The sequence below is a fragment of the Olea europaea genome, chromosome 8 (assembly GCF_002742605.1).
Source record: "Olea europaea var. sylvestris chromosome 8, O_europaea_v1, whole genome shotgun sequence".
Lineage (NCBI taxonomy): Eukaryota > Viridiplantae > Streptophyta > Magnoliopsida > Lamiales > Oleaceae > Olea > Olea europaea.
The window spans coordinates 5,537,640-5,560,898 of NC_036244.1; the positions used below are offsets into that span (position 1 = coordinate 5,537,640).

At 33.9% G+C, this 23,259-nt stretch overlaps 2 pseudogenes; both read right to left on the minus strand.

Annotated features, from left to right (window-relative positions):
• Positions 1 to 828: 828 nt before the first annotated feature.
• On the minus strand, positions 829 to 5,088 carry LOC111398631 (annotated as a pseudogene).
• Positions 5,089 to 5,835: 747 nt separating this feature from the next.
• LOC111398632 lies at positions 5,836 to 12,640 on the minus strand (annotated as a pseudogene).
• Positions 12,641 to 23,259: the final 10,619 nt, after the last annotated feature.

A 23,259-nucleotide genomic window follows, 5' to 3' on the forward strand; every position in this document is an offset into this window, starting at 1 on the left:
CTCCATTTTCATAAGCTTAGATTTTATTTCTCATGTCACATTAAATTTTTGACAGAAAATACACATTTGTTTTAGCATCAAGATAATGACACTTCTATCAATATATCTTCATAATCTTGATTAATAGTGTCTTATGATTTTTATTCATTCCCTCTGGCATAACACCACCATACCATAAGTGCAATTTAACACAATTCACCATCAGATCAAGCAAATGTTGGGGAAATCATAAAATTATGAATATATCACATTTTTAGATAATAACAAAAAAAATATAAAGAATGATGCAATCAGTCAAATTTTTTATGCAAACGAGTTTCAATTGAAACATTTTAATACACATTAAAAAAACGAATTTTATCAAATTAAAAACAAAAATAATAAATAAATAAATAATACCGATGGTGTTTTGTAGAGCTTTTCAAGCATATGAAGGTTGAAAAGTAGTTGCTGGATTATGACTTCTACTAATGATTCATGACGTCATTCATAGGCCAATAAGATGTATACATTTGTCAAATTGTGTAGTGGTGGCGGCGATAGCTGAGGCCCAATGTTGGTAGTTAGATGAAAGATCAATTTTTTATTTTTACTAATATGTTTTAACAAAGTCTTGCACATTTTAAAAAATTTGGAATTGTAAATGTGATTATTATTATTATTATTTTGTTTATTAAAAAATGAAAGTAGAATTCGTCATTTTACAATATTTTAACAGATGATAAACAGATGAAATAGACTACACGAAATATTTCCACAACATTTGCTTAATCTAAAGCGAAATATGTAAAATTGAGAGGATAGAGACAATTTTGGCAAAACAAACAATTTCCTCTAAAAGTTTTTGTAGCCACACAAAATACTTCCAAATACAATTTAAAAGATAGAAACAATTTGCACAGAATAGAAAATTGAGAATAATCGAAACATGTTCAAAAGCAACTTCTTAGTCACCTAGCCAAACGAGCGGTTAAGATAGGCAATTAAGACTACTATTACCTCTGCATCTGAAGCTGGTGACTACTCCGTAGTACATATCCTCAATATTATTGCATAATGCAACAAGAAGTGCATTTTCTCCCTTGCATCCTACCACATAACTTCAATAGACTATCATAGAATTCTTGTAAAATAAATAACGTAGTTCTTGTTTCTTTTCTCTATACTTTTCCATTGATCCATTTAAGTAGGCAAATGACTTCTTTAGATCTAATAAGAAAAGGTGAAAAATCGAAGAGAAAATATAAGAGAGATCTCTTGTCAGTCCAACCATTACAGACTCAAAAGAGTTCTAAAGCTTTCATCAAAAACTATGGAAGACTACTTGGAGATCAACTCTTATTGGAGTAGTATAATATTCATGCCAACTTTACTAATACGCAGCATAGAAATAACATCTTGTATAAATATGTAGGAGATCCAAACAAATCCACGTGCACGATATTTGCAGCAAGAATAATGAAATAATGATGTTCCAAGATGTAGCAAAGAAAATAGCATACCTGTATGGCTTGACTGTCTTTTTTTTAAAAGTATCTAGTGATGGTACTTCTGTCCTTTGAGAATCGTCCATGCCCTATAAAATACTCATAAACAATTCATTATTTAACATAATCCAAGTGGAGTAACCTTGAGAAGGAGAAAGTTTCGAACGCTAATAATAAATCTTATCAGAATTTCTATGGTTATCCACAAAACACAATAAAGAAGTTCACTCCTTAAATTTCTAGAAGCAATCTGTTAGAAAATGAAAATCAAACATCTGTGATCAGTCCCTTCTGTTTTAAATCCTGTACTGTCTACTGGTCAAATTCATCAGTGTGGCATGTTTGCTTACAAACAAACTTCCATAGCAGGACACATTTGCACTCCCATTCCAAGGGTGAGCACTACAGGCTAGCCCTCCCTTCTCCAAACACCATTCGGATCACAATGAGACTCCAAAGTATGACCCTTCGTAATCTAATGAATACAATACATTCTGAATTTTTTTATTTTTATTCTTATAAAATATTGATAGATGGATTGAATTAAAAAAAATAAAATTCATTGTTTTTGCAGAAATCCAGAGGTTACTGCCTTGATTATCTTGGATAATTCAAATCACCTTACTACCATGGACACTAATAAATAAAAAAATGACGTCCATCTTCAACTATCTTTTTCCACATATTGTGAAACAATAAAAGAAAAGTATCTGTCTTTCAAGAATTCGGTGTACATACTTATTCTCAGATCTTCAATTGAAACTTTAGGAGAAACAGAATTACTTTCTAAGGTTTGTTTCAGCCCCATTATTTGGAAAAATAGATTTTGTAATAGTGATTTTTTTGAAAAAGTATGGTTAAAAAGTATGAAAAATGTTTTTGAGTTTACATGTAAAATTATCTTATTGGGAGAATGTGTGGTTGAAAATGAGTTTTTCAAGAATCGGGCTCAAACAAAGTCTAAATATACTGCAAACAGCGGGAGTGCGCCTGCCTAACTCCGTAATTATTTAGGTGTAAGTTCATTCCTGATGGGTTTTAAGAAAAGAAAGAATAGGAAAGCTGGTTTCTGGTGTAATAATATATTTCTTTCACACTTGTTTGAGAAAATATTTTCGGTTTAAATGACAAAAGAAGTTCAAGAAATCGATATTTTTAATGTTTCCTTCAATCAAAATTGTACAGTTTCCTGACTCACTAGCTTGCTTGCCTGATCAATCCATGGAATGGACTGACTTCCCAGCAAGAATAGGAGGTTCCTCCAGAAATTCTCATCCTCCCCCATCTCAACGCCAAAACAAAATATAAATATAAAAATAAAATAATTTGAAGCAGAAGCATATTTAATTCATGAATCTCAAATTCGGTATATTTCTTACCTGTAAAGTTGCTCACAGAGTACAACTAAGGCAATTTCATGATTCAAGACCAAAGATGACAATTTGATTGATACATTGGCCCTCTCTCTCAACTGCCTTCCGTGACCATAAGGCCCACCTATGCAAAATAGTAAGCTTGAAGCTCCCTATTGAAAAGGGAAACCTGTCATCCATCAGAAAGTCTAGGGGCATGACATCAGAGCTAGAGCCAATTTTCTTCATCACTTGTGCACACTTCCCACTCATCCAAAATGGACGTGGTAATCATAATAAGGCAATTCATGTGCTTATAAATGTTTATAAATGTTCGTTCTCTATTTCTCCTACTAATATAGTAGATCCAGTAAGAAAAGAATTTTAAACAGAAAGTCTTTCATACTTTGTTACCAGCATCCCCAATCAAAGAAGCCATTTGCTCAGATCCCACATCGAGTCCATGCTCATCTAACATTACAATCTGCACTTGTACAATCAGAAACAAAGAACATGACAACTGAAAATCAAAAATGCTACACATTCCATAAGAAATAGAATTTCATAGTGGTACATCAAGTATTAAAACCAGATATGAGTCTAATTGCTTAATCCAAAATGGTAATAGAAAACGTAAAATACCTGTTATAAATTATGACCATTTAACATTGGATGAAATTCTTTAAAGAAAATGACAAAAAAATCCGTCAAAAACTAGTAACAGTTATGAGGCTCAATGTTATAAATAACTGATCAAATCATGTAAAAATTAGTCCATAAAACGATCAAATCAAGCAAGTCAATGTCTTCTGACTTTTGTTTAAAAAAGAAAGTTAATGAAGGACATAAATTCAATGGTGATCTAGACAGGAAAAGTTGGGGAATACCCATTCATTGGATCTAATCAGATCCATCACAGCCATATCTTCATGTTCAATCTGAGCTATAACGTCCCTGGTACAGTACATAACTTATCATTAATGAATCTTGAAATGAATGAAAATACAATAGACCAAAGTCCTTTCAACAAGGATAACTAAATTAAATTCAAAAGTAATGATAAAATATGCTAACCAATCCCTTATCGTCATTGTTTTTAGAAAGCTATTGAGGCTTAGGCGCACCTCATGAGAGGCCTTTCTTAAGGGCCACAGAGATAATTCCTCAAGGTTAACCTTACAAGAGGCTCAGTGTTTTTTGTCAAGCATCACTTCAAGGCATACTCATAAGGATCACTAAGTCTGCGCTCCTTAATCTTACTATTTCTTGGCTATTATTACCTGCATCACCTTTTAGATGATTTTTCCACGACCTGGAACGCTCAAAAGGTCTTTCGGCTAGTTTCAGGACAGCCCGATCCTGAAAACTATAGGTGAACAGAATAGGTGTAGGTCACTTGTGTCCTGCCCTCCTACGACTGAAATGTGTTTCATCCTCAAAGTCGAGTTGCATGGTTCAAATGTTCACATTCTTAGTTTAAAGTATTGCTTTTATATTTTCCCTACAATTACCATCTTTCTTGTCTTTTTTCTCTTTTATATTTCTTTCTTTTCAATCAACCCAAACAAAATTGTTAGTTATCCAGTTATTTGTTCTACAATTTTAGTTCTAATTGTAGATAATTAGTTTTGCTATGTAATTACTAGCTTGTTCATTTACTATTTACGAAGTTCACCGATTTTATGTTCCAAAGTGGCAAATTAGTCTGCTAATTTGTTGAGAATTTTCTGGGTCGTTTTGTTGGTTTATAATTCATTCACCCATCCCAATAGTATGCAAAAACAAATGTAATTAATCGTAATTAATACCGAAAATTCAGAACAGCAACCCACCGAGCATTTTTAGGATTGGACTTTACTCTAACATCTTCTACGCGACAATAGTACTTCAGCTTGTCTAATCATCGACAATGAGTTGAACCCCCGGTGATCTCTTCTTCCCTACAGTTAGTATTCGAATTGGCAATGCTTTCTGCACACTCATAGTTGAAGAAAACTCCTTCAACCAAAAATTCAACAAATTGTTATTATAAAATGTAAAGGGTTTTATTTACCACCGAATGGCCGGCATATTTGCATCCTTCACCTGTAGATAATGATACAAATTGCAAATGGATTAGGTCATAAAAAGCGCATATTGAAGTGCAGAATTGGAAAGTGAAAGGGAAGAAGAACCTGTAGAGTTTGAGTAGTGGGTTTTGCAAGTGGCGATGAGTGAAATTGCCATGGATGCAAATGAAGAGGTGAAATGAAAATGTAGTACCACAAGTGTAAATAAAAACAAATAATAGATCTCGCCGCTAAAAATAAGATTTTAAATTTTGATAAAAATTAATAAAATATATGATTGAAAAGTTGAAAAAAGTTATAATCTCATAATTATGTGGTTAAAATTAATTGTTGACGTTAACTTTAATTTTTATCAACTTTTAAAGTCACACCAAATAGGGCCTATTTTTAATATCTCTACCCCATCACCCTGTATTTACAAGGTCAATACAGGGGGATGTGGATTGACCCCCATCACCTTGTATTAACTATGTCAAATTACATGTCACCCTATATTGACCATGTCACCCATATTTTGTATGTGTAACAGCTGTCTAATAATATTTTCAATTTTAACATAGAAAACTTAATATCTTATTTATTATACAGTTTGATCTTATCGTGTGCTATGACTAAAACATGTGCTTAACAATTTAGTTCTCATGATGCTTCAAAAACATTTGAATCAAACCAGTTCCACAATAATTTTCTTTATCCCTGTCAATTTATGAAACCTCATAAATGAAGAAGCCATGGCTAATGGCTTCGTCTAAGAACAATCTTGACAAATAGATATAGAAACCATTCAGATACTGAGTTTCTGAAGTTGTTGGTAGAGGGAACATGACCCTCGTCTAAGAAAAGTTGAATTCGTTAGCCGATTTCTACTATTACGTAGAACTTCTTCAATAGACGAAAATGCCTTTTTTGTTCTATTTTAAACTTTATTTAAATTGTGTAATGTTGTTAAATTGTGTCAATGTCTAATCCTTTCAGCTTCACCATCGATTATACATGGCTCTTTAGTGTATTCAATTTTCTAAGCCTGCATCACAAATGAGTTTTTCATCACTTTCTCATACTGTTTAAATATTTATGAACGACTGATTGGATTCTATCATGAGAGCTACTTCCATTTAGGCACAAGTGTTTTATGGAATCGATAAGTCATAAGTAGATTACCGACCTTACAACCTTAGCACGTCATTTGACCTACTCTGCAATCTCTGAGAGCTCTGAATAACCTCTTTTTTTCATTGAAAAGGTTATTCGCTTCTTGTGGTTGAAGACCATGTAAAGTCCTCTGTGTTGTAGCCCATTGTGCCTCTCTCTCTTCTTTTCCATAGTTAGACTTTGACGTAAAGGCAATCTATCGTCAACAGTCGAGTAAGAAAGTAAGGATCAAGCAATGAATTATTTAAACAACTTAATAAATACTGTAAAACGATATACTTTGTTCTCCAAAAGATTATCCCAAGCCTTTCCGCTCAAAAGATAACGTATGCAGAACTTGAGGATGTCAAGTGGAACATAGGTTACAATGCTATAAAGCCAAATAAGACCGGCCCAACCCAACCGCATCCTTTGATCTTTGCAAAATCCTAGTTCGCATAAACGGCTATAAGAGTGGCAACCTGTTCTAAAATGCTTAGTATTCGTAACTTCACTTGAGTATAGAGTTAGTCGAAGTGCAATTTTGTGAAAGATCAGTGAAAAGGAAAAGTTCCTTACAGTTGAGCTATCATAAAAGTACATTCCGGGGCATTCAACAAAAGACCAACTACAAGACCTTTTAATGAATATGAGTGCTTGACTAATGATACTCACCTGTAGGTACAAAGCTACCATTATTTCCCAAGGACTATATCTAATAGACCTTACACCAAAGTTATCCTACAGGGAACCAAATAAATTATCAAGCAATTAATAAACTGGAAGATAAACAAATGCTGAAAGTTATTTTAGCAGGATACCAAAATAGTGTATATTGCTGATGTATATATAATAACTTTACAATTATATACAGAAGGATAGACAAGATTACAGGCTAAATGTCAGTCATTACAACCAAGACATTATGCACAGTCAAGCTATCAGCCATTTCCTGTGCCTTAACAATTATAGCCTACATATTACGTTGCACAGTATGTGGGATTGATATCATGTGTCTTAATACCTTCCCTCAAATTGGAGGGTATGGAACAGCCCAACAATTTGTCACGTAAAGTACAAAAGCGATCAACAGTGTGTCCTTTGGTGAAAATGTCGGCAACTTGATTTTTTGTGTTGATGTAACGAACAACTACATCATTGTTAACTACTTTTTCTCTAATGAAGTGATAATCAACCTCGATGTGCTTTGTTCGAGTATGGAAAATAGGATTGGATGCTAGTGACATAGCACTTAGATTATCACACCAAAGAACAGGAGGTTGAGGCAGATAGATGCATAGTTCTCGTAGAAGCATTCTTATCCAGTACACCTCTGCAGTTGTTAATGCCAAGCTCCTGTATTCTGCCTCAATACTGGACCGAGAAACCACAGGTTGTTTCTTAGAGGACCAAGAAACTAAACATTGCCCAAGGTAAATCCCATAACCAGTGGAAGACCTTCTATTAACTGGATTACTAGCCCAGTCTGCATCACAAAAGGCATGTAATGAAACGGTGCTTGGTTGATAATAAAGGCCAAAGTCAGCAGTGTGCTTTAAATATCTTAGAACCCTCTTGGCTGATGTCTAGTGAGTGCTAGTTGGAGCCTGCATATGTTGGCACAATTGATTCACGGAGTAAGCAATATTCGGTCATGTGATTGTAATATATTGTAGGGCCCCAACTATATGTCGATATTCAGATGGATCAACCAACAAGTCACCATCAAATTTCGACATTTTGGTACCAAAAACGTATGGAGACTTGTAAGGTTGAGCACTAACCATATTTGCACGATCAAGTAAATCTGCAATATACTTTGATTGATGTAAATGTAAACCTGTTAAGTCATGAATAGCTTCAATGCCCAAGAAATAGCTCAAGTTACCTAAGTCTTTCATCACAAATTCAGACTTCAACTGGGAAATAATGGAGAAAATTGTAGGGTCATCGTTGTCGGTGACAATGATGTCGTCAACATATACTAATATAAAAATATGCATATTATCTCTATGAAAAGTGAAGAGTGAGTAATCAATACGTGAACCACAGAAACCAAGATCAAATAATGCATGAGAGAGACGAGTGAACTAGGCCCTTGGTGCCTGTTTAAGGCCATAAAGAGAACGATATAATTTACAGACAAAATCAGGATGTTCAACACTGATAAATCCCTTGGGTTATTCCATATAAACCTCTTCATCAAGAAATCCTTGTAGAAAAGCATTAGAGACATCTAGTTGTTGAGTTGTCCAACAAAATTGTACAGCCAAAGCCAAAAGAATTCTGACAGTAGCTGGTTTTACTGCCGGACTGAATGCCTCAAAATAGTCTAGGAATTAATGAGGTCGGGAATTTCCAGTTTGAGAGCGAGTAACAACTCTAGAATTGGGTATAGTTCGAGGGTTGATGGTTTCCAATGGGAGTACAATCGAAGGGGATGAAAAAGGAGAAGAAATAGCTTGAGTTGTATCATCTGGAGATAATCGTGGACTTGATAACAGAGGGGGGTAATTGTGGATGGTGTTGTCTAGTTGTAGGAGTAGGAGAAGGATCTGTTGAAGGAACAAGTGAACTAGAAGAATAAGGAATAATTAAAGGATTAGGAATTTGAATTGGAGAAGAAGACATACCAGGAGAGACCACGGTACCAGCAGGGGAGTGATGACTCAATGATCCCATCTTAGCTGGAAATAATTTCTCATCGATCACAACACTGTGAGAGATATATACATGCTTACTTACAGGATTAAGGCACCTATATTAACATGTCTATTTCCGCTTTATTAACATGGCTGAGTTTGGTTCTTTCTCCTCATCCAATTTTTCATTTACCAATCCCACGCAACTTGTCTAGATCAAACTTGATGAGACAAACTATCTTGCATGGATTTCTCAGTTTAAACCTATCCTGAAGAGTCATAACCTACTGGGTTTTATTGATGGCTCTTCTTCTTGTCCTCCCATGTATGTTGATGACACTGCTAAGAAAAATGAGACAGTGAATCCAGCATATACTATTTGGCAGAACTGTGATCAACTTTTACTGAGTTGGATCATCTCCTCTATCTCTCCTTCACTGGTGGCATCTCTTTATGGTCTGGACACATCCTACTTGGCATGGCAGTCTCTTGCAGCTCGTTATACATCCCAGTCCAAATCTTGAGTCTCACACCTAAAGCGTCAATTGCAGAACCAATAGCAGGGCTTTATGACATGTGCCTCCTACCTCTCTGAAGCCAAGTCCTTGGCTGACCAACTCTCTGTGCCAGGAAGCCGGTAGATGATGATGATCTCATCTCATTCATCATGGGGGCATTAATTCCAACTACACCCAATTCATCACCTCCTACTCATTTCATACAAGAGATTCATCTATGTCCTTTGATTTTAGGTCTGAGCTCTTGAATCATGAAATTTTACTTAATCGGCATATCCCTATTAATCCTACACCGGAAACTTCCACCTTTGCTCTGACACCATGAAAGATAAACAAATGCTGAAAGTTGTTTTGGCAGGATACCAAAACAGTGTATATTGCTGATGTATATATAATAACTTTACAGTTACATACAGAAGGATAGACAAGATTACAAGACAATATTACAGGACAAGATTACAGCCTAAATGTCAACCATTACAACCAAGACATTATGCACAGTCAAGATATCAGCCATTTTCTGTGCCTTAACAATTATAGCGTGCATATTACGTTGCACAATATGTGGGATTGATATCCTATGTCTTAACGTAAACAAGATACAAATATTACTCAAGATGTATAAGTTTGTAGATACCAAGAAGAAGTTGGCATCTTTCATGACCCAGAAAAACAATACAGATATTAGTGCTAAGTAACCTCCCAAGACGATTCCAGTAGCAAAAATCTCTTTGTTTTTCCAACTGTCGAGTAAAGGAGATGGCTTCACTCGATCCTTTAAGATTGTCATTATAGTTTAGGAATATAAATATGTGAATTATGCAGGAACTCGTTTGGTAATAGAGAAAAAATGGGGAAAATGATTGAAAAGAAGAATAGAGAAATACGAGTGGTGATGTTTATCGATAGAGCTGAGCTTACCGTCATTCAAGATAGAAATTATTAGAACCATGAAATTAGTGAAATCAAATTTCCATATCAGAGCAATAAGCACAAATCCAAACTGTAGAAGATATGAGGATAAGTAACAAATTGTTCAACTTCATAGTTAAAACATGACAATTGAAGGGTTCTTGACACCTACCACAATACGAATTGTAATCAAAATAGCATATCTGGAAAATGAAATAATCAAACGACAAAAAAATCAGATTCTTTCAAGATAAAGAGACTAAACTTCGATTTACAAAAGAAAGCTGACTCAAAGTATAATTCTTAATAGCTCTGCTAGTCAATACTGCATTTATAATGACACTCAGTCCAGGTTCAGTTAGGACAATATTGGATGTAACTCTAGCAGTATCCATTGCATCAGCAACTACGATCCTGATATCTGCCTTCTCTAGAGTGGGAGCACCATTAATGCCATCTCCCATCGTGCCACATATGTGCTTCATTTCTTATGACCTTTTTACTATTTCATGCTTGTACTCTACAAATACACAAAAATGCAATTAGGTTGGATAACACGAGAAGTCGAGCACTGATATCACAACTTTATAAGAACACATTTTCACTCCCATTGATCCTAGGCTCCTAGCAAAGAACATAGTAAACCAAATTGACCTGGGAATACCCAAGCAAACCCATCAGCTTCTCAATCAGCTCATCTACGGGAAGTACTGCAGTAGATTCATCCTTGTCTTGACCAAGAAACAATGATGATGGATACATGTTTGTCCCCATTCCATGCCTGCTACCCGTTACTTTGGCTATGGCTAGTTGATCACCTATACAATGAAGAAAAAGATTTTAAATAAGCAACTGTTAGAATAACAATTGAACATGAATGGGGTCGAGAGGAATAAAACATAAGATCCGGTACCAATAATCATCTTTACGTTCACGCCCAGATTCAAGTCTCTTTTGATTGTTTCTGCACTGTCATGCCTTGGTAGATCAAACAACGGTACTAAACCAGCAAGTTACCATGGTCTCCCTAGACTCTGTTTAGTTTTCTCGGGAACTTCCTATAAAAGGAATGAGATACAAAAGTAGAATAAAATAACTGAAGGAATTAGCTCAAAAAAATGCATTGAAGATAATATATGCAAACCTGAAAGGCAACTGCAAAAGAGCGAAGTCCGCGTTCAGCTAACTTATTGATTATTGTATGAACCTGCATTTTAACATCTTCCTTGGTGTTGCACTATGTTACAATCTATTTATGATAAAGTTTACATCTATTAGTTAACCAGTTTCATGACTTCTTTTCACCAAAACATGAAGACGAAAAAAAAATAAAAATTTAAAGCTATATGTCTAGAGTATGAAAAACAAGAAATACGTGCTCGGGGGTGCCTTTGCTAGCAAGATGCCATTTTCCATTAGAATCTATGTATGTTAATGCAGTCCTCTTACCCACAGTGTTGAAAGGTAAGAAATGAACCCCTCGGATGCCAGCCCTAGCCTGGATAAAGAAATTACAAAAATTAAGAAAATTTTGTTCTTACATCCAACTTTTTTTTTAAGTACTAATATGAAATACATATAAAGACAATCAAATGAGCCAAGAAAAAACATATCGAATAAATACATCATACACCTCTTTTGGGTTGGCTAGTATCCCTACAATGGCAGCATCTATTGCATCTTGATTTTTGACTCTTGAAGCTCGGGCTGCTTGCAACATCAAATGCTCTTTATCTACCCCCTTTACAAACACTTCAATGAGACTTTTGTTGACTGTCAGCTTATTCAAGGTCAAGGCTCCTGTTTTGTCACTACAGAGAACATCCATGCCTGTCATTTCCTCTATGACAGGCATTTGCTTTGTGATTGCACCCTACTGAGAAAGCCTGTGTGAACCGATAGCCATAGTAATGGAGAGAACTTTGGCATAGCAATTGGAATTCCTACAATTAAGAAAACCAGCAAATTGTAGATTCCATCTCTGTACTTACGGTACTGTATTGGGTACATGACTATGACCTCAATGATTATTCCAACAAAAATTGAGCAGATACAAAAGTTACCAATTGCAGTGAGAACTTTCTAAAAATATACATCTTGGTTGGTGCTATCAACTAGATGGGCTGCCCTACCAAAAAAAAAAATATATAAACACCAGTAGCTATAACAGATGTTTCAATATCTCCATGTTTACAAGTGGATTAAGAGAAAACTGCATCTGAGGGGTTCTTAGTGATAGGAAGAGATTCTCTTGTTAAAGCAGATTGATCAACTTTTAAGGGATCGCCTCAAGAAGACAAGCATCAACTGGAATGATATCTCCCAACTTGATGCTTATGTCATCTCCCGGTACAAGGATAGCCGCATCCTTCTCAGTCCGTTGACAATCTCTAAAAGCTACTTTCCATTTTCACAATTTAAACCAATTTAGGAAAGTTCTAACATACATATATATATGAATTTCGAAATCATAAATTAGACACTAACCTTAGTTTTCAGAGCGAGTCTAGCCATTAGAGCTGTTGCAACATTCTCTGCATTGTTTTCGTCGATGAAACTGATGGTCGAGTTAATTAAAAACAATGCAACAATGCCAAAAAAATCTTACCAATCGGGAGGCCTTCAATCTCCATTTGCTAGAACGATAGTCATCAAAGCTGCAACTTCCATGACCTAAGACAAAAGGGTTTTCACATGAAGCATAAAAACTTGAGAATCTTGCTCTCCTAGTATTAAAATTTTGATTGTGATGATTGAAATACATGTACCAAAAAATAAAATAGAAAATATACAAGAATTGAGTCAGTTTTTTTAACCTTATTCTGTTGGGAAATTATCGTCATCGGGGTTGGAGAAGAAACAACATAGAATTGATATCAAAAAGATGAAATAAACATGAAGAACAAACCGAATATGAAAGGCTCAAACACGACATTATATCATTGTCCTCAAACGATATTTGCCCCCTCTCGATAACAATTTTGGTGCTTAAAGGGTCTCGGGACAAATGGTTTGTAGGATTAATCAAGCCTTGTAGAGAATCAAACAATTAAGCACATGTGTTTTTCTCCAAAACTTCAAGAACACAAGAAGGAAAAAATGAATATGGAAGAAGAAAGAATTTAACTTTCTTATGGAATGAAAAAATGTTTATCATATATTTGTTACATAATTTCGCCACAATTTATTGATCCCTCCATCACCTATTTATAGATTTGAATCAATATTCTATGAATAGGTGCCAAAATATGATAAAGAGTTGTAAGAAAGCCTCCAAAAGCCGCAAAAAAACCAACTAAAAAAGGGCCTTCAACGGTCGATTTATTGTTCCATGCGGTTGCATGGAATATTTGTGACCGAGCCTTTTACGCTTGGCATTTGGCCTTACGACCGCATGGCCAAATACACCATGCGATTGCATGGTTAAACATGCAGCCATCGTTTTAGTTTTATGTTCAATTTTGTTCCTTCCATTCCACACATGTGTTTATTGATTTTGAACTACATATTTTCAACAATCCCCCACTTGCTCAAAATTTTAATAAACTCTCATATTCAAAGTATACAATACTCATGCGTAAGGATAGATGTCTTTCGATTTGAATCTAACAATAGTGTAATTCAAACAAAGTAAAGTCGGAATCAAAAGTAGCGTGAAGCTTTGAACCAATTGTTCCATGTGACAATACTGGTAAAAATACACACACAAGTATTATGTGTTCTCAAGTTCCTAATAACTCACTTAGCGCTAATATGGCCTTGCTTTCATCCTTTTCAACAAACTTTTAAGAGAGAAACTCCAACTCTCTATTGAGACGGCACCACCTCGAAGTTTGTTTAGGTGGAGTTCTTCCAGTACCTTTGTTATTTTTAGAGATATTTGTGTTTTAGCACTGAACTTCATTAAGAGCTTAAAGCTCATCCCTCATTTCAGTAACAACCAGCATTATTTTAATTAGGATAGGATTATTGTGGATTTTAATAATGCTGCAACTATCCACATATCGAATGACTTGTTGTTACCCTTTGAACCCATGGATTACCTTTTGAGTAATGACAGGTAGGATTATCGTCATTGGTGGACCTCTATAGTTTAGGAGTTTCAACCTCATCCCACTCGAAGTAGATGCCACTAAAACTCTATTTAGTGGTTTAAAGTATCTGTTACGTCTTTATGGAAATTATTCCATCTTTGATAATTTTCTTATTAAGTCACGTCTAAGACTTATATGTCTAGACATCCATTATATGTGATTTAGTATCTTATCAAAAATAGCTAGCCAACGATCAATTCATTTGATATGTACAACTTGTCACCACCATGAATTCTTTCACTTAGCTTCATTCAAAGCTTATAAATTTCCAAATACAGTTGGAAGAATTTTATCAGCCAATACACTTGTCACTCACTTTAAATTTTGTGGATTTCACAAATGGGTATTCAATTTGTGAATATTATTTAAATATTCCAATTGGTTTTGCAAGTGCCATGATTGGTTTTCACCCAATTCATCCACTTAGACTTAGTGTATTTCATCCTTATAATTATAATCATAAGGGCTTTTCTACCTTTCCTCCCTTCGTAGATATCTTAATATGATTAAAAGGTATAAGCAACTATAATTATTAAATCAAGTTACCCCCCCAATTCCTCACTTAGGAATTCATATGCGATCTTGTAATATTGCATTCATAAGTCTTGAACTTCTCGTATAAGTTCACAAGTATTTAATGTTAACCCCCACATTTCGAGTTATACTCAAACTTAGAATTCATCAATATGTTAACCCCCACATTTGGGATTATACTTGAACTAAGAGTTCATTAACTCTTTCATAGTTCAATTCACTTTGATCAAAGTCATCTAATAGACCATTAATGCTTTTCAAGCATAATGAATAGGACTATACTTCTTGATTTACAAGAATTGCAATTTCTCCAATCATATGCAATTTATCACTTTCACAAGATAGCATCATATTACATCGAATAATAAGGTACATGTTCACCTTATTCATAGTTTATCAAAATCACATTTCTATGCAAACACGTTTTTGCATAAGATTATCTCACTTAATCGTGGCTATCAACGTTCCAATAGGACATGAAATCAACCATCAAATTTATCATGTAATTCTCATATTCCAATACAAGAAGTATGAAATTTCATGCACTTTCAACAAATAGTAGGCATCCTTCCACATTTATTCACATCCTTTAGACCCATTAAATATTAATAGGCTGGTCTCAAAACACAAATATGGATGTGCTTTATTTGCACTTCGGATTCCATAAGCCAACATAATGGCAAATGCACCGTGCAATAAATAATACGCTATAGAAACATGTGGGCTACCTAAGTGGGTTTGTGTATCATCCAAGCAGATGTGATAGCCCATATATTGGAATTAATCATTGATAACAACCATGGTCAAATAGATCTTTAGCCACCACAATTGGTTTGAATTGCATTCTTTAATATTCATACATATGAACCATTCCAATTGTCGCAACAAAGTGAGAATAACTAATTTGTTTTAATTTTACATGTAATAAAATTCATCAAGATGAAGTAATGTATATGTAATTTTCATTTTTTAGTAGAAGAAGTGGTTATGAAAGTTCACATAATTTCTTTCATAAAATTCTAACTCTTTAGAATTTTCCCATATGAGCAATATCACGTTATTCTCATATCTCAACAAAGAAATGGAGATTCATATACTTTTAATATATAATTGGCATTCTTCCAAGAATTTTGCATGTATAATATCAATTAAAATGTACCAAAAAACCAAATTAAAATAAAAATAAAATCTGTTATTTTGGTTTCTACCTTTCGCATACATGCAACCATTATGCATAATCATATTCTTATGATTTCCTTCATCATTTCTAACAAACAATCTTTTACATGAAGTGCAAAACTCAGAAATTGATGTTTATAAGTATAATTCCACACGATTTTTGCAGATCCATATTCTACCTTAGATGATAACTTTAGATGGGTTAAAATTTTCTTATTCCCTTGTGTCGGCAGAAGCATTCTTTCCTACCAAATGATTTCCTTGAAATAAATTATTACAGTTCTTCAATCCAAAGAATTATGCAAACCATGATCATCAACTAATGAACTCCTAAAAACTTTTTCTAATAACAGAATTATGGAAACTTAAATTCCTCTTTGTATAGAAACTTTTGGTCCAAACAAAAATCTTGAATGGATACATCATATGAATTGAAAATTGTCGAAAAATAAATGGCCAACTTTAAAATTGATATACTGCCAATTTCAGAATTACTGAATATGCAATATAAATCATGCAAAGGATCTAAAACCATAAATGATTAAATCGATCATGATTTAAAATTCGTGTAGAAATATTGCATGAATATCTGGACTTAAATCATTCATAAAATAAATAAAACATTACCATCCACTTTTGTGTATAAATTCACAGTAAAAATTGATTTAGTCCCAAATTCTAACAGGATGATTTTGCTCATATCCATGATTACTTCAAGATGCATAAATTCCAATACGTGATACATGCAGAATTGCATTTTGAACACATTATATTGGGTTTTCGTGCATGCACCGATTCAAAATTTCCTTTCAAATTTCCTTTAGAATCTCAAATTGCATGCATAAAATATTTGTAGAACGTACCGTATGATGCGTGAAATTGAAAAGCAATTTCGACTTATCGAACATGGAGATGGTGAATTGAATTTACCAAATCTGAATGTAAAAATCTAGATTCGTATCTTTCTACAAATCGAACCATTTAATGCCATCAAATGGTCCACACGAACAAGATCTCGATCCATCAACTTGATCATTGCTGAAGTGGTTTCGTCCTCCATTGTCATCATATCATTTGAGATTGTTGGAAAATTATCGCCATCGGGGTTGGAGAAGAAACAACATAGAAGTGATATCAAGAAGATGAAATAAACGTGAAGAACAGACCGAATATGAAAGACTCAAACACAACATTATATCGTTGTCCTCAAACGATATTTGCCTCCCTCTCGATAACAATTTTGGTGCTTAAAGGGTCTTCTGGCAAACAGTTTGTAGGATTAATCAAGCATTGTAGAGGATCAAACACTTAAGCACATGTGTTTTTCTTCAAAACTTCAAGAACACAATGAGGAAAAAATGAACATGGAAGAAGAAATAATTTAACTTTCTTATGGAATGAAAAAATGTTTATCATATATTTGTTGCATAATTTCGACATAATGAATTGATCCCTCCATCACCTATTTATAAATTTGAATCAATACTCCACGAATATGTGCCAAAATATGATGAAGAGTTGAAGAAACCCTCCAAAAGCCGCCAAAAAAGAACTGAAAACGGCTTTCAACAGTCGATTTATTGTTCCATGCAACCGCATGGTTCAACTCCATGCGGTCGCATGGAATATTTGTGACCGAGCCTTTTACACTCAGCATATGGCCATGCGACCGCATGGCCAAATACACGATGTGGTCGCATGGTTAAACATGCAGCTACCGTTTCAATTTTATGTTCAATTTTGTTCCTTCCATTCCACACACGTGTTTATTGATTTTCAACAACATTTTCTCTTCCAATTTGTTTGGACCAAAAATTCTGAGCCTGTTCTCTCCTTCCTCTGATGACAGACCTTCTCTCGTACATTTCATCTGCTCAAATACTTCCTTCATCAGTATTCGTTCCTACACATGGAAACTCATTACTGAAAAATGAAAATCATAGAGAATACATGCAAGAGGAAGCCAATATGCTTTAAGAACATGCAATGTTTCATGACTTGTCGCGCACATCTGGTTTTCAGAATTTGCCGATTTAACTAAAGAAAATAATTTACTCCATTGTTTATCCTCTTGATTTCCTTTTAAATACGAACTAGTGTGTCGGAATGAGTGACTCAACAAGCTAGAGGCCATGAATGCCAAATTGCAAGAAGCTTGCATATAAATATTCCCAGATTTTGTGTTAATGCTACGAAATTGGAAAGTTATGGAGGTATTACAATTAGTTCATGCTTAAACAATATATTGCATACTCAATTGTTTAAATTCAATAATGAAATCATTGTCATTTAAAAGTGAGAAAAGATAAAAATTTGTTTTTTATTCTATATGAAAGTGTTGGAAATTTGTATCTGAAATTGGTTTGAACAAATTATTAATTATTTAAGTGGAAGTTGTTGTTTGATGAATGAAAAACTAAGCCAAATTTAAGTCACTTAAATACGTGAACTATTAGAAAATTATGCCGAATATTATGGAATATTCTAGATATTATTTGGCTGAAAATGCATCTTTCTATATGAAAGATTATGACTTTTGACATTATCATTTTTCAAGAGGTGTGTCTCTTCGAATATAAAGATTAATTCCAATAGTTGTGTCTCTTTCATAAGTTGTATCTTTTGAGATAAACATTTTCAACATCCATTTACAGACCCCATGTGTTTATTCATTCATTCAATTCATAATTGCAATATCATATTAATGCATATTCACTTCAAAAATTCTACATTTATTTGGAGTCAAATTTCATAAAGATGGTTCAAAACATAAGTAGGTTCGTTGGTCTATGTAATTCTGAGTACTTCTATTGCATGATGTTTGGTCTTTGTATCTTGGGAGACGAAAGCTGAAAAACCATTAGCACCCATACGTGGCATTATCGTCTTAAGTAGAAAGAGTCGAACGCTTACCTCGACCAAAGATATGTGATTTGAATATAATTTATCCACGGCTAATTTTTCCAATAGAAAATATATGGTTCGACCTTCAATTTAGAGAAATGATTTCGTAGACTAGCAAAATGACCATTGCCCATTTATGAAACTTATGTTGAAAACACATCCCAATGTTCAAAGAAATACGCATATACTTATTTAGGATGCTCGATACTATTCGAGGGACAGAGAGTCGATGTCTGACACTTGTTGGACCTCAACAAAGCATTGACGTGTATCGAAAATATTGAATGGCATGTCAAAAATATAGTGTTGAACACGTAGCCAACACATTGTTGTCAGACACTTATTGGAAACAATAGTGGCCTCTCCAAATTATTTTTTGATTTTGTATAGATGAAAAAGTCGCTAATACATTGATGACATGCAGGAAAATATATCAATATGACATCGACATGTGTCGTAACCTTGGGTGACATGTCCAAATTGTTTTTAGTTTTGTACATTTGAACATCTCGCCCACAACCTCGAATTAAAAAAAAAATTATTTTACAATTATAAAAATAAAATGATAAAAAGAGATTAATAGTATTTTAACTAGTGTGTAAATGACGTATTGTATTGGTACTTTTTTGAAAAATTATGGACCGACTGTCAATGTTTGTATCGTATTGTATCATGTAACCTAGATATTTATTGCACTGCGATGCAATTATCTTATTTTCGTTCTAATTCTCGACCAACAAATCAATCAACAAAAAGGAAAAATGTTGATATCATGAAAAATCTGATCAAATAAATGCTAATAAAAAGGAAAAATGTTGATATCATGAAAATTTTGCTTATGTACTTAAAAAAAATATATATGAAATCAATCTCACCTCGAAATGACATATCTCATGTTTAGTGTTCAAAAGTCCAAAAGGCTATCATTCTTTATATAGTTAATCTAGATGGTATAACACGATTCTTCTTTATATCACACTAACTATCTTAAAAGTTACTTTGCTTTTAAGTAATTTTTAGCCAACGTATTTGAAATTTTTCAAAAATTACTTTTTACAAGATTTTTCTGCAAGTGTCAATAAATGGATATTCTACATCTTTTAAAGTTCGGACAAGCAAAAAAATTAGACCTTCCACATTTACACTCGATGTTATATACACATCAAAGAAATTTAGTCCCCATTTGACTCCCATTTTTATTTTATATTATAATTTTTGTCTCTTATTTTCAATCATCCAATCTTTCATAAGATAATATTAGACGTAAATCAAAAAATTTTCCTTCTTTTCCAACCACACATTCTTCATAAACACACTATTTCAAAAATTATAACACTGAATAATGTAATGGGGATAAAAGGTAAATATGGATTTCTGTATTTTACTCGACATAATCTTGTACGGAACAGACAAACATCAGATAGTAAGATTCACTTGAGATCATAACTATTAATATATATGTTAATACAAACAAGAAATTTTTTGTTCCAAATAGAAAAAAATCACATAATTACAAAATTAAGTTTTATTTCTTTTTGGACAAAAAAGTAACAAATGATCACATGACTACTTATATTTTAATTTAAATTTAAAGTCAAAAATTAATTTTAATCATATAAAATTTTTTGGATCTCACAATTTTCAAACCACATATTTCATCAACTTTTATTAAAATTTATTAAAAACTTAATTTTAATATTCACCAAACAGGGACTTAATTTACGTGACCTTCAGCTATTATCAAAGAAAGTGAAAATATGCCACGTGACAGACGTACTCTCACCCTCACATAAATTCTTGCTTAGGATTGAAGCACTATAGAGGCTAACAAAGAAGAAGCCATGGGGCTCTGTTTGGATTTGCTTTTAAAGAAGAACGCACACATGCACGTGCAAATTCTTTAAGTATAATTTTGCAAGCAATTTTCCACCAAAATTCAACTAGAAATGTTTGGTAAAGGATTTATCTCAACTTTTCTTTCAATACATCGTCAGTATTTGGAAGAAATGTTAAAAGTTCAACTAGAAAACTAACAAGGTCATATATTTTCGTGTTGCATACGCGAATACTAAGAGTTAAGTGATTGATTTGCAAAATAACAGGTCTGATATTGATGAGCACAAAAAGAAGCTGGAGGAGAAAACACCTAACCATGAGCCAATTTTCATCAATAAGATTTTACCCGTCTTTCAGACATATCACTAGTTTTTTGTTTTTTCTAGTTTTCCCAGGAAGAACCACTCAAAATTAATATTTTCGAGCAGATGACTAGTCAACTTATCCTCTTCAATTCCTCTAAAAAACAATTAGCCAAATTGTTCATACCATTTAGTTAGAAATTTTTTTAATTCTTCATTGTTATCTGTAAGAAGTTTCTGTAGATTAAACTGTATTATACAAAAGAGGACTTAGGTTTTTCAATTTTGTTTCAAATTTTATTATTACAGAATTATTATTATAGATTTTTCTCCTATTTCTTCTTCTCATGTTGTGTGTCAGGATTAAAAGTATGTTCTTATACTAATATGTTAAAATGCCACCTAACTAAATAGTCTCTAGATGAAAAATTCAGCATAGTCATAGCACTTTGAAGCTGCACAATATGGCATTCAATTTTTAAGTCCTGAAAGGTTTTAGATTGATCGTCTTGTATGATTAACTGAAACCAACATAATATCTTTTCGTGTGTCAACTAGAATACAAGAGCAGATTGTAAAAGTCTAATTTAAGTATGTGCATATCAGATTTAAAGCCAAAGACATTCCTTGAACTGTATTAAAAGGAGTTCCTGATTATTGTACTGTGTATGTCATCCACAAAGGAAAAATTTCATCCACATGAGCTGCTTCCCGTCTAGCGCCATCCATCCTCACTCCACTTCGTAACCAGATAATGCTTCAGGCCTGCAGCAAATCTATTGCATCTGAGGCATCGTTACCCTTCAGTTATAATTTCAGAAGTTAGTTTTTTCGAAAAATATAATCCTATCAGTTTTTTTTTTTTTTTTTTTTTTTTTTCTGTCTGTGTAGTTGTAAGTTTGATTCTGAATAATTATTATACGCAGGTTCTATTTCAGGGTCTTCAAGGCCAGGATCTGAACCCTCTCTGCATTCCACGCAAAATGAGGCAAACTTTATCAAGCATGTCATGTTTAATTGCTCAAAGCATGACATATATTAACTATGTTCCAAGCATACTCAGTTATGTACAGAGGATGCATCTCTCCACAACAATGCCTTCTGAAATTTTCTTTTCCACTTATTAAAGAAAATAACTAACAGTTAATTTTTGCAGTAGCATGACGTGGCACCTTTATCCATCCCAAAATGCTAACTTTTTACTCTGCAACAAATCACCGTTCACTCACAGGAAGGCCCCAAATGGCAAACCATATGAACTCTCGGCGCCTGATACTGACATATCTTTTGTCAGTTCTGGAAGGCAAAGCATTGATATGTTCCAATCATTTGCTGACAGCTTAGATAACTCTCTAACCCCTCCTCGGCTTTCAGGCTTCTCAGACATAGATAACCAAGGGTTAGACTCATGGGAACTTGGGCGCAAATCAGTAGGCACAGTAACCCCTCCAGAATTCTCATCCGCCACACCTGAGAAAGATAAATTTGCAGCGCAGGCAATTGTAAGATCGGCTTGTGTACAATGTAACATACAGATTTATCTGCAAAGACTGATTGTATCTGCTAATATAGATTACATAATATATTTTCCAGCTCGCATTATCTGTTTGCAAGCAATATACTTTTATTGCTTGATTATCCATCAACTGTAATGAATTGAGGCTAGTATCGATTAAATAGTTTCAAATTGGGCAACAGGGAAGAATTCTCTAATTTACTACAATTATTTGTCATTTGAGTTCCTATAATTAAATAGACATGCACTTCTCGCAGTATAGAAATGAAGAAAAATTAGAATCTTAATTTGTTTCAATGTCATGACTTACAGGAGGAAGCAGCAGCAGAAATGAGAAGGTTAAAGCTTGAGCTCAAGCAAACAATGGATATGTATAGTACTGCCTGCAAGGAGGCTCTCTCAGCAAAAGAAAATGTATAAGAAAAGAAACCTTTTTTTTTGCCCAGGAATTTAATTTTACTTTGTGCGTTTTAACACAATTTATGTTGTAGGCAAAGGAGCTCCAGTGGTGGAAAATAGAAGAGCAAAGGAGGATAGAAGAGGCTATGTTAGCTGAAGAAGCTGCAGTGGCACTAGCAGAAAAGGAAACGGCCAAGTCCAGGGTAGCCCTTGAGCATGCTGAGGCATCTCAAAGAATAGCAGTGCCGGAGTCGCAAAAGAGAATCAACACAGAAATCAAAGTACTAAAAGAATCAGAAGAGAAGGGGTAAGGTACTAATCTCTATGGACAATCAAATGTCAGGTACAGGAGATACTCAATTGAAGAGATTGAAACTGCAACAG